The sequence below is a fragment of the Eriocheir sinensis genome, unplaced genomic scaffold (assembly GCF_024679095.1).
Source record: "Eriocheir sinensis breed Jianghai 21 unplaced genomic scaffold, ASM2467909v1 Scaffold179, whole genome shotgun sequence".
Taxonomy (NCBI): domain Eukaryota; kingdom Metazoa; phylum Arthropoda; class Malacostraca; order Decapoda; family Varunidae; genus Eriocheir; species Eriocheir sinensis.
This window is the reverse complement of record NW_026111172.1, coordinates 507,634-523,342: the sequence shown is the minus strand read 5'-3', so window position 1 is coordinate 523,342 and position 15,709 is coordinate 507,634. Positions and strand designations below refer to the sequence as shown.

At 43.1% G+C, this 15,709-nt stretch overlaps 1 protein-coding gene and 1 pseudogene across 2 annotated transcripts in view; one reads left to right on the top strand and one right to left on the bottom strand.

Annotated features, from left to right (window-relative positions):
- Window positions 1–1,526: 1,526 nt before the first annotated feature.
- The window catches only part of LOC126990588 (histidine protein methyltransferase 1 homolog), a 102,821-nt gene continuing 88,638 nt past the window's right edge, over window positions 1,527–15,709 (top strand). The window contains exon 1 of one of the 2 annotated variants that reach the window (XM_050849224.1): window positions 1,527–1,672. The gene's annotated coding sequence lies outside the window, so the exon portion shown is untranslated. Of the gene's footprint in view, window positions 1,723–15,709 lie in introns of both variants that reach the window. The other variant, XM_050849225.1, reaches the window with a different exon arrangement.
- On the bottom strand, window positions 2,931–3,579 carry LOC126990589 (uncharacterized; annotated as a pseudogene).

Sequence of the window (15,709 nt, the reverse complement as noted above, 5' to 3'; positions counted from 1 at the left end):
ACAGAGTGTCTGTCTAGAAACAGCGAGGATGGTGGTAGTGGTACTGTATGTCTGATTCAGCCTTCCAGCAACTCTTTATTACGGTTAAAATGCTTTGTGAGACTGTACACTGTACAGGTCTACGCTTGCTGGTCTGAGCATGCGCAGTTCACGAGAGACCAGTGTTTGTAAACAAAAGCGCCAGCTTATGATGATGGGGACGCTAAATAACACAACACCGGTTCAGGCATTTCTAGTATTACTCCATATGTACGTGTCAACGTGTGGTTTTCAGGTTTTGTAAGTTTTCTAAAATACAGATAATGGAAATTTGAATTCATTTATGTTTTTTATTTGAAATATCAATATAGTATCGTTTTCGCCTATCGGACTTATCGCTAGCTAGTATCGGAATTGTGGATTTATATCGGGTATCGGTTATCGATTATATTTGTGTCTCCAGTTAACGAAAATCGGTTATCACTGATAAGGTTTTCCATTATCAGTTATCGGTTATCGGGAATAAGGTTTTCTGTTATCGTGCCCAGCTATGTTTATATTTGTATACCTTTAGCGCTAAGTCTATAATATTACCAAGTCATGTCATACGCAGGTTAATTGTGGGAGGAGACCCGTACAGCAGAGGCGTGGTTTCGTAGGGTAGGCGGTGGCTGAAGCGGTAGCGTGCTGGGCCCACATTCACCACGTGATGGACGACACGAGTTCGAATCCCCACGCTACCACCTCGGATTTTTCAGTCACCGCCGAGTGGCTTAAAACTACCCACATGCTGTCCTGAAGACCACCAATCAACCCGGACTCGAGGAAGCCGTCCAAGAATCAAGAACGAGTTCCGGCAGGGGGGCAGCATGAGCCAAGAGAAGATGGCGCCACTATAAACACTTGCCTGCGCCATGACGGGCTGGGGCCAAATACCATCCAGGCCCCTCAAGCAAGCCTACCGGCGCAATAGGCACTAACGTAAAAAAAAAAAAAAATGCGTGACACTGCTTGGAGCCAAACTAGAGAAACAGGGATTTAGAGAAAACGAAGAAAGGCGGACTGATTTAAATCAATCACTTCATCATGCCTTCCCTCACAACCCACACCACCATTTGTAGGCAATGGAATTAGTCACGCAATAGCACTATAAGAAGACATATATTTTTTCGTCAGTGGCTTGCCTGAACGCGCTGTGAAAGGAGGCGAGAATGCACATCCAGCTCGAGTGCACATACAGCCCCGACTTTAGTCACCCCTGAACTGGCGGGTAGTTTTTTTTTTTTAGCTTCAAGTGACGTCATCCCCCTGCTCCGCCCCAAAACCGCCTCCTGCGCGTACCGGTCGCAGTTTTGAAGCAGAGTGACGTACATTTGTCACAACCACGGTTCTTCCAGTTCTTCCATTTATAGCTTTCTATAACGGTTTTTTGCAACAGTTCCTTCCAATACCTGTAACCTGTGTCATAAACCCTATTTTCCTTTAGGTATTATTCCTTACCTTTCTCTTAGAGCGTGTAGACAACAGGTTTAGCACTTTTGTTGAGTGTATCTAGCGCCATTGGAAGTTTTGAGTTGGCAACGCTGGCCAGCCACACTGGCACTCAGTACGAGGGAACTCAAGCCGAGCCGCGTCGAGGTGTGCACCCTGTGGCCCCAGGCTCCCCAGGCACCGCCGACCACCCCAGTGCCAGGTGACTGTTACACGCAGCCGTTAATCCTCGGATGGGTTTGGGGCGCCAGGGTAAATACGGACCACTACAGATTCACCTTATTATTAGACAAGAATTTTAAGTGGTCATTTAGGACATCATTGTCAAATGGTAAAGACTATTTAGAATGGCATGTGTCACCGTGTGGCAGTGGTGTAGGAAAGTGGCAGGTGAAACAAAATATTGACCTTCGTGTCCAGTATAGCTGCAGATATTTTCATTGTTCACGGTTTGGCCTCTGAAGTCGACCGTGGTGAACATCACTTACATACCGTGCTCGTCGAGCCTGGGGACGGGAAGCTGCTGAGACAAGGAGTGGGAGTGACCTGGGTATACATGCTTTTTTGGTAACTTAAGAATAAGTTCATGACAACTCTTCAATAATTTTTCCAAGGTAATACTACAGAATTACACCCAACGGACTTTGGTGGTGAGCATTTTTTTTTTATTGATTACAATATACAAATCATCACTGGTAATCACTTCAATTGCAGATTACACTGATTTAAGCAACTAAGTAAGTGGCAATGTATTATCCTTGGTTGCAATGCATCATTATCAGTTACGGTGGAGGGGGAAGGCAAAATCTCTGAAAAATGGGCTTCCATAATTTCCCTAAATAAATCCCTAAAACAGGGAAAATTCCCTAGTCTCGAGAATAAGGAAAGTCCCTAATGCATACTCTTGTAATCTATTCCAACATATCCTATTGTTTGGTGTGTAATTGGATGGTCAGCGTAGTGGAACCTCACCCCCCCCTCACCACCACCACCGCTGCCTCAATCCGTCCCGCGCTGCATAGTTTTCGCCATCCCACACCACATGTTGAATACATTTAAATTACCCCAACCAAACTTTACATACCTTCTAACAGGGGGGCTTCGTCCCCCCTGTCCTAAGGAGGGCATCTCTATCTGCCCATCTTGTCAGTCCCACACTTAACACTCAATAGCCTAGAGAGTGTTATATTGAGTGTGGTGACAATCCTGTGAATGTGACCGACCCACAGTTACATACTAGAGCGCGCATTCCCCATCTATCTGCATTGTACTGTGTGATGCCCGCAGCCCGTCACAGCGGCTGCGAGTGTGCCCGCTTCATCCAAAACCGACGACTTCACGCCCTCACTCCGAGAGTGGTGGAATCTTCTGTTTGGGTCCTTGTGGGTCATGAGAAACTCAGACCAAACCAGATATCCCGCAAAGTGTTTCTTATTCCTCCCATACTACAGGACCTTGCTTTAGGCTTCCCTCCACAGTCGCTCTATGTTGTTTGTGTGTGCCAGTGTTGAAGGGTCAACAAATTTGAGACTGTGATTAACTGTTCAATGTTTGTAGCCCTTTTGATTGAGGCAATTATATGCTTTCCAGCAGTCTGAAATAATAGTGGTTCCTGGTTGAATCTGCTCTTCGATGACTTTCAAAAGTGTTTCACTGTCTCTTTTTTTTCAACAGGAACCATGAAGCACGTACGAGTTTCGCAACACAGTTTACCAAATACCCATTGACCTTCAATGACCCTGCCAACATTATATTTTCTTTTTCCGAATTTACTTTCGTCTATTTCAACTATTTTGCCTTGTCCCCCAATTTTTCCAGTTTGTTTGACACACCATTCCACTAGCACCTCCCGGCAGAAACTCGCCCAGTCCACAATGATTGGGTCGCTGAGTTGTAGTTCAGTTCTCACAAACAAAAATGAGAAACATTCCCGTATACACATTAATGAAAATTAAAACAGTTTCTAAATCGAGATGAGCTTTTTCAAAAAAAGTATTCTTATAAACACTTTGCATCCAGTTACACATTGCTCTTATCTTTTTTCCTCTTACTACTCACTTCTGACACCTCCATAATTTTGCCAAAATCCAATGAAGCAGATTTTCCACAAAGTTCGCAGTCTTTCTTTTCTAAAATTAATTTGTGCCTGATACACAAATCAAACAATTCTCTAGGCTTGCCAGAGTAGTGATAAAACTGCACCAGAGAGTGATAAAACTACAGCAGACCTAAGTTGCACTCATCACAGCGGTCCATTATAGTGTGTTCTTCTGGCTCTCTCCACAGCGATCCATCAACGAGTGTTCTGCCTGCTGACGTGTCAGCAAGTTATTCATCGTGGATGAATACACCTTGTCCCTGCTTCCATACTTCAGGGATTTTTGGGGGGGACCACATTTCCCTTTTATGTGTCCTCTCCACCCCAAAACAAAACCCGTTTTCCCCCTGTACTTCTCAAAACAAGCCTGGGAACCTATGGGGAATCAGGGTTTTGGGTGTGAGAAGGCAAACTGACTGAAATATGGGCCTCCAAAATTTTCCTAAAATTGGGGAAAATCTCTAGTCCCAATAGGTATAGGTATAGGAAAGTTTCCTATACCTATTATCTTTTAATCAGTTAATAAAATTTAACAACCTAGCAGCGGCAGATACCACCACATCCGGTCTGTTGACAAGTGTTGGGCGTGTCATTAGATGCCCATCGTAGTGGCCGCCACCACCTAACTCCGTCCCGCGCTGCGTAATTTTTGACGGCCCACACCGCATGTCAAGTATATTTAAACTACTCCAACCAAACTTGATAACCTAACTGCAAACAGGGGGACTTTGCCCCCCTTGACCCCTCTTTCTAACAGGGGGACTTTGCCCCCGAAGCCCCCCTCAACCCCCCCTGTACTAAGGAGGGCAGCTCTATCTGCCCAACTTTTCAGTCCCACACTTGACACTCAACAGCCTAGGGATTGTTATATTTTTCCTAAATTGGGGAAAAACCCCTGTGTTGATAGCAACCTGCCGTGAGAGGAAACAAGTATTTGAAAACATGCAACCCCAATTAAGCCTATCATTCCAGATATTTTTAAAAATAAATATTTAACAATTATATTTGGTACAATACTGACTGTTAACCCGTCCACTTCTGCTAAGTTGGTGCTAGATCATTGTTACCGAATACTTTGTGGTGCAAAATAAACCTGTCATCCGGCCCTGATGCTCCTGCTGTCAACTGACCTGGGAGTGACCTACTGATTGCTGCCTATCACCATGGCCTCCGTTTTACTCTAATTTTGAGTTGCACGTGTTGAACAATATCTGTTTTTTTTTATATGTGCTTGTCACAGCTTGATGCGCCCATGAGGCACCAAGCGCACTCCATGTGACATGCCCATGTCTCTTCAAATATGGTGATATTGAAGGCTCACAAGGACTCAGTTTTGGGTTATTTGACGACCCAGTGTGGTGCAAGGGGCCTCACGGGTGAATCAAAGTGACACGTGTCACAAGACAAACATCTGGTATAGAAGTGGATAATAACCGCTCCTTTTGTCAAACTACATGCATACCAATAAAGAGGCTAAATAGTCAGTTAACACTTACCGAGAGGTGAAGTAGAATGATAATTTGAGGAGACTAAAGAAGACCTGAGTGTCAATCCATCCGTCCATCATGGCGGCCCGAGGAAGACTGAGATTCAGAAAGCTACCTACGTGTCACCGCGATACACCCCCACGTAGTAACACTTTATGAATGCATATAGTCCTTTAAAATTATAAAATACAAATACTTGCACCATTATTTGCTTTAATATAGAGAAGAAAATAACGTAGAACTTGTAAAGACCGTTTTATGTCCGAAATCTTAATGATTCATGCGCGTTCTGGATATTACTGACTTAGGAACTAGTTTCTATGGTGCACTGCAAGGTAGCTATGAGGCTCAGTCTGTCTATAGAGGCCCTCATGAAACAACAACAATGGACTTAGGAAATTGAAGCCTCCCAACTTTATAATTGACGAGGCTTGTCCCCCTGGCCCCTCCCCAAGGTAAAACATATAGGAAAATGCATTATAATAATAATTCTTTCATGTGCTAATTTACTCTGAATATTGGTTTGGAGTGGTGCTTCATAAGAACCAAGATTTGTTTTTTGCACTCCTAATCTCCTACATTGCAGCAGGCAATAAAAGAGAAGAGAGCTGTATATTAGAGGTGGCAAAGAGAGAGAACTGAAGGACATAAAGGAAGATACAAGGAAAAGTCGAGACTAGTCAAGAGAGCAGTAGCAGTGGCAAAAGGGAGGGCTTGGACAGAATGGAGTCAGAACATTGACACTGCAGAAGGGAAACAGAAAATGTTTAAAATGGCAAAGCAGATGAAGGAAGAAAGAAAGGATGGTATTGGTGCAAGATATGTTAAGGACAAACATGGTAATATTAAAGTGGAAGAGGCTGAAGTAATGCAAAGATGAAAGAGTTATTTTAATGAACTACTAAATGAGGAAAACCAATACGAGCTAGAGGATCATTTAAAACAGTGTTTCTTAAAGTGTGGTCCGCGGACCCCCAGGGGTCCGTGGAATGTTCCAAGGGGTCCGCAGGATAATTTTTAATATCGATTTCAGTCAAATTTTCGGCCAAAACGTCATAAATTCCTATTTTTGTAGCACCAAATCCTGATGGCTTTTTACAGTGGCTAAGTCACATTGGGATGGAAGTAATTTAATATAATAAAATTATAATAATAAAGGGTCCGCTACATGAGTAATTTTAATAAAAGGGGTCCGCTGCACAAAAAAGTTTAAGAAACACTGATTTAAAAGTTGAGGGTCCCATACTGGGTGTGACAGAAAAAGAGGTGGAAGAGGCACTGCAAAAGATGAAAAGGGGGAAAGCTCCAGGTCCATCGGGAGTAACAACGGATCTTTTGAAGTATGCGGGAAAAACTGGAGTACAAGAGCTGAAAAAGGTCCTTGAGTTCATAGAGACAGAAGAGAGGGCTCCGACAGAGTGGGGGAGTAGTTACACTATCCCTATTTATAAAGGAAAGGGAGATGCACTTGTGTGTGGAAAGTACAGAGGAGTCAGGTTGCTAGAGCATGGAATGAAGTTGTGGGAGAAGATTCTGGAGAGAAGGTTGAGAGATATAGTTAAAACAAAGGATATCCAGTTTGGTTTCCAGCAAGGCAGGTCAACTACTGATGCTATATTTGTGATGAGGCAATTGCAGGAGAGATATAAGGAGAAGAAAAAGATGTTGTATCACGTTTTTGTGGATTTGGAGAAGGCGTTTGACAGAGTTCCAAGAGAAGTGATAGCATGGGCTCTGAGAAGGCAGATGGTTCCTGAGAGATTGATCAAATTGGTGATGGCATTGTATGAAAACTGAACGAGTAAAGTGAAGGCTCCAGCTGGAATATCAGAGGAGTTTAGCATCAGAGTTGGCGTCCATCAAGGGTTAGCACTCAGCCCACTGCTATTTATAGTAGTGATGCAGGAGGCTATGAAAGAAGCTAGAAGAGAGGGCCTGAAGGAGCTGTTGTATGCGGATGACCTGGTGTTAATGGCAGAATCGGAGGAGGAGGCAGTGGAAAAGTTCAGGCCATGGAAGAGGGCAATGGAGAGAAGAGGGCTGAGGGTGAACATGGAAAAGACAAAAGGTCCTGATATTTGGACAGGAGTCGATGGTAAGAATGGAGAGTGGGAGATATCCGTGCGGTTACTGTGGAAGAGGGGTGAGAGAGAATTCGGTGTGGTGTGCAGGATGTGAAAGGTGGTGTCATCAGAGATGTTCGGGTGTAAGAGATGTGAGTCTGTGTCAAGGTCAGGCCAATGTGACCCGGCTTGGTGGCGATGATGACACCGCCACCTTTGCTGAGGTCTGTCAGGCGGTCCTTACTAAAGGGAGAAGAGAAAAGCTCTCTATGTACTGTCGACGTCAGGAGTCAACCAAGTCTCTGTCCCTACTATTATGTTGGGGTTATGTGTGGTGATTAGATGTTGTAATTGGGCTATTTTATTTTTAATATTACGGAAATTTATTGTTAATAGTTGGAGGGAAGTGTGGCTATGACGTGGTGGATGTGGAAGTGAATTGGGTTAGGTGAAGATGGTGAAGATAAAGAAGAAGAAATGGGTGGGAGTGACGAAGTAGAGGAGGGAGGTGAAACGGGAGGCGATGAGCAAAGGGAGGAAAAGGAAATAGGGACTGGGGCAAGTGGAATGGTAGGATTAGGGGAGGGTGATAGGGCTGGCCTAGGGTTGTTAGTAACAGAAGTGAGAGGTGAGTGATAAGTCGAGTCTGGCTTATGGAGGAAATGCACCGGTCTGTGTGAATTGATAGGACTGGGTGTGAAGGATGGAGCCGGGCTATGAGTGGTGAGATGTGTTGAGTGTTTGGGGTTCAAGAGGGGAGGGGTGTTGTGTCCCAGGGTTGTATATGTTATGTTGATAAAACATGTCGAAGGAATTGAATAGTGGAATAGGATTACTAGTTGAGAAGGATGAGGATGAGAAATCAGGAATGCCGCATCTAATGCAGATCCATACGACACTATTGTCAACCAATCCAGCGCAAGTCGGCGTGAAAGACCCGATACAGCTGACATGATACCAGCCAGCATGTTCGGATCTATCACGACACGAGTCACACTGGATGGCCCTCTGCCCTTACCTCACAACCTTGCTTCAAAGTTGGCTGGGCTGACCATCAGGCCCCATCAGTGAAAAATCCTAACAGCGCAATAGGCCGCGATATATATATATATATATATATATATATATATATATATATATATATATATATATATATATATATATATATATATATATATATATATATATATATAAGGGAGAAGGTTGTATTATGGGCCAGGCCATATCTCAGAAACTATGTACTCTGGTCTATTGGTACCTCACTTCAGATATGACGCTAGTTCCCCATAGGCCACCAAAGTGCTTCTTGAGTCACTCTCTCAAGGTGTGTCGCTCTGAGGGGCAATTTTTTAATTCTTGCTCAGTGAAACTTTTTTTTTTGTTAAGATTCAAAACCTGTTTTCCTATATAAATTAATAAATATGGGCTCTGATATAGAGTGTGTTAATTAGTCATAAGATCACTTGTTAGAATGACGTTTTTATTTTTTAAACAAATTAGCAAAGAATTTCTACTAACTAATTATGAAAATGTCTTGGGGTGGTAATATGGACCAGCATGTTCCATATTACCGCCATTCCATATCTCCAGGGTGTACCTCCCCACGCATCTTATCAGTCAAATAGAGGTCGCAAAGCTTTGAAAGCATCTCTCTTGACTTCCTCTCCATACAAGGAGGCTTCAAAGACCTCATATGAAAAAGAAATCACAAAGTCCAAATGAGGAGAACTATGGGTTCAGTGTGTGGCGTGCCGAGGACAGGCTCAGGCCTTGTGTAGCCTAGTGGCTGTGAAACTGATTTTTCCAATTTTGACTTCTGTTCTTAAACTTCCATTTTCACTGTATAAGTTCTATTTAAGCATTCACAAAAAGGAATATATTATATTGTTATTTTCTAAATTGTTTCATATTACCACCCCAGTTGTTTCATATTACCACCCCACTTTCTACGACCCACTTTTTTTGGATCTTCTTGAATAAAAAGCTGTAGCATTTGAATGATTTAGTTTTTCTCACTACAGTACCCTCTCAAGTTTCGCGCTTTCCGAGTTTCGTGATCCTCGAGTTTAGCGCTTAATCCTAAATTCTTACCATCACAACTTTCGTGCATTACCGCCACAAGTTTCGCGTTGCTTTGACATGTTCAGGTCACGTCTACCTACCGTCGGTGTCATGCATGATGCCTTTAAAGGCGGTGTCCAACTATTGGGGCTATGGGCAACCGCGGTTCCCCGTATGCCCAACCGGGAGCGAGTTGTTGGTTGTCCTTATGAATGGAAAACGGTTGTGAGTACGAGCCTGGGTATGTGGGTACCGAACGGCTGCATGTCAACAAACAGACGACGGCAGTGGCTGAGGAGTGAGGAGCAGTCGTAAAATGGACTGGCAGAGCTGCTTTTCTACTACTTGATTGACAAGATAAGAGAACACCCCGTGCTGTGGAACCACAGTCCAAAAATCTTTTTCTCAAGTCTATTAAAATTGTAGATCTCCCGGTGTTGTTTTCCTTTTCTTCTTCCTCTTCTTTTGACCTGTAATGCATGGCAGCGACGGTTAAAAGTAATAGTGAAAAAATAGCCAAAGGGCATAGAAAAGCAAAATCAGGGAAAGAAAAGGACAGAAAAACACCTAAGTTCAGGGTGAAGTGTATAAGTGTGCACTTTTAAGTAACTAAGGGCTGCTTTCACAGTCATATTGTTTGATTTGATCGTTACCAATGGCGGCGGAAGCCGCTATAGTATTTCCACGTGAAACTGGCCAATCGGGTTGCGGCGGCGGCGGGGTTAGCCTAGCCCCGCACTTACCACACACTCTCAACATCTCTCGCTTCGTCTGCAGCCACCACTACCCCATTGGCCAGTTTCACGTGAAATACTAAGTGGCGATTGCCGCCATTGGTAACGATCAAAACAAACAAAGTAACTGTGAAAGCAATCCTTAGTTACTTAACAGTGCGCACTTATACACTTCACCCTGAACTTTGGTGTTTTTCTGTCCTTTTCTTTTCCTGATTTTGCTTTTCTATGCCCTTTTGGAATTTTTCACTATTACTTTTCACCATTGCTGCCATGCATTACAAGTCAGAAGAAGAAGAAGAAGAAGAAAAGGAAAACAACACCGGGAGATTACATTTTTCATAGACTTGATAAAAAGATTTTTGGACTGTGGATCCCCAGCACGGGGTGTTCTCTTATCTTGTTAATCAAGTAGTAAGCCAAGCAGCTCTGCCAGTCCATTTTACGAATCTCTTGGTGGGCCATCTTCCACTGCTCCTCACTCCTCAGCCACTGTAGTTGTCTGTTTGTTTACATGCAGCCTTTCCATTCATGGTACATCACAACCATTTTCCATTCATAAGGACATCCAACAACACCCTCCGGTTATACGGGCAACCACGGCTGCCCATAGCCCAATGGTTGGACACGCTTTTAAGGCAGCACGATGCGCATACGGTAGACATGACCAGACAGCATAATGCGCGAAAGTCGTGATGGTAAGAATTTAGGATTAAGCGCTAAACTCGCGGATTGCGAAACTCGGATAGCACGAAACTCGAGAGGGTACTATATAGTGGCGATCGCCGCCATTGGTAATGATCAAAACAAACAAAATGACTGTGAAAGCGGCCCTAAGTGCATGTTGTGAAGTATTAAAGTGTGGAGGAGGAGGACCTAAGAAGCAATACAAAGCGTTACAGGTCAAAAGAAGAAGAAGAAGGTCCACTACACTGGCCAGTGTTGCGAGAAATATCTCCCCGCTGAAATTAGTCATTCTGCTGTCCACCATGCGAGCATTAAAAGTATTAATTTGCCTGATTTTGTTCTAGTCTGTCCGCTTGTGATCTTTGTGAGTGGTGAGGGAAATATGGAAGCAGTAAATAAGTTGAACCTCTCTGTGAGCTATTTTGTGGTGGCAGCAGCAGTTTACGTTCAATAGGCATTGAAAAGTTAATCACGATATTGTTGATTTCATGATTTTTAACAGAAAAAGTTAGCAGATTATTTCATAACACACAGAAAACTACCAGAAAAATATAGGTTTGTCCAACTGTCCCACGGGTGACCGCAAGCGACCGCCCTTACTTTAACAGACGACACCACGTGTCACAAGCGTGTATTCATAACTGCCAGCCAGTTGTAAGGCAGCCGTCTTCAACCGTAGCTTAAAAACGATCTGTTCTTACTTCCCATTTTCTGCCTATTAATAAGGTACTTATTTTGAGATAACAAGGGAGTAAAGTCGAAAAAATTGTGATAACAATTAAGGGAGTAAAGTCGGAAAGTCATTATTTGCCACGGGTCGGAACCAATAAGCGCTTTTACATAGATTTCAATACCTCAAGTGTCGCGATCCTCGAGTTTAGCGCCTTACCTTCGGAATGAAGCAAGCGCGAAACTCGAGAGGGTACTGTATAACTTTGAAAGTGTTCAGAGGATAAAATTTGCCAATACTTATGACAGTAGTTGATGCAATTTTTCCCTTTAAAATTGGTGTTTTTCCCTGAAATAAGAAAGTGGTCCATATTACCACCTCCTCCCATATATATATATATATATATATATATATATATATATATATATATATATATATATATATATATATATATATATATATACACACGAGGTGCATTCAAAAAGTATCCGACCTTAGTCCATTAGAGTAAAAATAATATACCGTTCAGTAATTCCTTAGCGTGATAGGCTATGCCCCTCTTCACCGCGCATGCATGTAAATTTTAGCGTCTGTAGGCAGGGCCAGGGAGAGCCATCACTGGGCCCTGGTACTATGAGTGTCATTGGGCCCCTACCATTTGGCGAGCGAAGTGCCTAAATAGGCGGTTATACTGTATAACCGCCTATTTAGGCATTATCCAGCTAAGGGGTAAGAACCATGCGATGTAAGCCTCCCCCTCCCCTCCCCCAAGAAAATTATGAAAAACAACCAGGTGTGACTGTCTGCATATATTTTAAAGGAAAATATGGATAAACTATCATAAACAAACTGGTGTAAATAAACAATGCACATAACACTATACGGTCCATACCATAGGCCTATAAATACAGTAAAATAATCAATTATTTACTGATATGTAATGATAATTCAGCTAATCAAACATGGTACAGACTAACACTGTACAGTACATTACTCAAAAGAAAATCTATATTTTATTCCAATTTCTCATTATAGGAATATAACTCCCACAACTTAATAACAACTGAAAAGATCTTCATGCTCAATCCGCATTATCGCCATATCCTTTTCTTCCCTTCCCTACCCCAGGGCCCAGCGGTCCAGCCCTGTCATACGAGAACTAGACGCATTCATAGCTTCATCTCTCTCTCTCTCTCTATCACTCAGTATCCAGACTGCTCTACACTGTCCTACATTATGCTACATACTTAAACATACGGATAAAATTATAAGTAGTTTCTTAACTTAAAGTCTGTAAGTTCTGTAACTTACTGAAATATTTGCCAAGGAATGAGAGAGACGATGTACACCCTGCCACAGAATGATGGTGACTGAGCGAGACGGAGAGTTGACATCGCTTATATTCCAACACAGCTGAGCTGCATTCATTTACGTAATTACGTGGTGTCACTCCAGGCTTAAGATTATTTAGAAAAAGTTTTTCAACAACTATTATTTTACTGATAAACTGTAGAAACTTCTATTATATATATACATATCATGTTTATGGTGTGTTTTGCATATTAGTATTCTCTCTCTCTCTCTCTCTCTCTCTCTCTCTCTCTCTCTCTCTCTCTCTCTCTCTCTCTCTCTCTCTCTCTCTCTCTCTCTCTCTCTCTCTCCATTTACTCTCCCATTTTTTTCCCTCCTGGTCGGGTGACTGGCCCCCTTTGAGGCCGGGCCCCCTTTGAGACCGGGCCCTGGTGTAAAGATACCAGCTTCACCCCCCTCTCACGGGCCCTGTCTGTAGGTCACGCCAGTTCCTGGCTGTGAAGCCTATAGTACAGAGCTCCAGCACACTTTTGTCGGATTTTTGTATTTAGGCAACATGTCTGAGCGCATCAAACAGCGATATTGCATCAAGTTTTGTCAGAAGCTTGGTGATATGCAAGTGCAAACTATCCACAAGATTCAGCAAGCCTTTGGCAATGAGGCTATGTTCATTACACAGATAAAGGAGTGGTATAACTGCTTCAAACAAGGGCAAACCTCCGTCGAGAGCAAGGCACGGTCTGGCAGACCATCCTCCAGCAGAAACGAAGAATTCATTGAGAATGTTCGTCGAATGGTCATGGAAGACCGTCATGTAACCATCAGTGAGATTGTAGAAGAAGTTGGAACAAGCACAGGATCAGTTCATACAATTTTAACAGAAGATCTGTGCATGCGAAGAGTGTCGGCGAAATTCGTTCCCAAGTTGTTGGAGCAGCAGAAACACCTCCACCTGGAAATTGCTCAGGACCTGCTTGACTGTGCTAACAATGACTCTGACTTTATGAAGACCATCATCACTGGTGATGAGACATGGGTTTATGGATACGACCCAGAAACGAAATTTCAATCATCACAATGGAAGCATCCCGCATCACCAAGACCCCAAAAAACACGACAGGTTCGCAGCAATGTTAAAGTAATGTTGATATGTTTTGAGATTATGTGTCGCCTACGTGACGCTGTGCAACGAAAAAGACCGGAAATTTGGACGGCGAAAAACTGGAAGCTTCACCACGATAATGCGCCGGCTCATTCTGCCCAGCTGATCCAAGGTTTCCTGGCTAAAAACAACACTCCACTTGTTCAACATCCTCCCTATTCTCCAGACATGGCACCTTGTGACTTCTGGCTGTTCCCTAAACTGAAAACAACCCTGAAAGGGAAGCGTTTTGAGACACGAGAGGAAATTATGAGAAAAGCGACGACAGAGCTCTACACTATTACAGTTAAGGATTTCCAGAAATGTTACCAGCAGTGGCAGCACCGCTGGGACAAGTGTGTGAACTCCTAAGGAGAGTACTTTGAAGGTGATTAAATAAAATTTGTGATATATAAAATTATTTTCTTTATCTCTAAAAGTCGGATACTTTTTGAATGCACCTATATATATATATATATATATATATATATATATATATATATATATATATATATATATATATATATATATATATATATATATATATATATATATATATATATATATATCTCTGTGTGTGTATATATATATATATATATATATATATATATATATATATATATATATATATATATATATATATATATATATATATATATACAGTAAAACCTTACCATTTGTGCACTCACCATTTGTGCCGTCACCATTTGCGCAGCCTTAATTTGTGGCCATCATCCCCCCATTTGCTCAGGTGGTCTTGCCATGTGCGCACCACCCCTCCCCCCCACCACTGACTAAGGCGGGGTTCCCACTATTCCGTTTTGACAGATCCGTCGATGTCAATGACGTAAAAATGACTTCAGCGAAACAGCAGCCACTCGGCATGGAGGATCCACTCCGTCAGTCCATCGCTCATCATTTGTTGACAAACATATGGACAGCATTAACCACAATGACTTCTTGTATATGTTATTTTGTAGCTAAGTACAGTACTTCTATTTAATATTTTCATGATATGTAGAATATTCAACATCACTGGACTGGCACCACTGCCCCTTCCCCGGATCCAAAAGTTAACTTGAGTTCATCTCTGGACGGGCTTCGTGCAGGCCCGGGCTCCGTTGGTGACGTCACTTACGGGCGATGGATCGGTGAAAATGCAATAGTGGGAATCCCTCCTTAGGGTCGGTTCCCCCTAGTGCTGTCTCCCGCGTAAATTTAAATTTCTACGTAGTATTGGTAAACATGTCCATGGTGGTGATGAAGTTGTTGGTGGTGATGAAGTTGGTGGTGGTGATGAAGTTGGTGGTGGAGATGAAGGTGATGGTGGTGATAAAGGTGGTGGTAGTGGAGATGAAGGTGGTGGTGGTGATAAAGGTGGTGGTAGTGGAGATGAAGGTGGTGGTGGTGATAAAGGTGGTGGGGGTGATGGTGATGGTGGTGGTGATCAAGGTTTTGGTGATGAAAGAAGCATTGGTGGTGGTGGTGATTAACGTGGTGGTGGTGACAAAGGTGGTGGTGTAGGTGATGAAGGTGGTGGCAGTGATGAAGGTGATGGTGGTGATGATGATAGTGGTAGTGATGATGAAGATGGTGGTGGCGATTAAGGTGGTTGTGGTGATGAAGGTGGCTATGGTGGTGATGCAGGTGGTGGTGGTGGTGATAGTGGTAGTGGTGACGAAAGTGAAGGTGGTGACAAAGCCTTGAAACCAGCTGGTGATCTACAGCCGTCTGCCACTTGCGAGCCCTCTGCCACTACCAACGTATACAACATGTTGTTTCCTGCCATTGCCCGATCGCCTCTCCTGGTCTTGTGGTGACTGCGATTCTCCAATGTTTTCTGCCTCACCTTTGCACCACTATCATGCCGCACCCAGCGTCATCGAAGCCTAAACCCCGGAAGAACCCGATGATGACCATAGCACAGAAGGTGGAAGTAATAGATAGAGTCCCGACAACCTAAGATTTAGACGCCATTGTTGGCCCT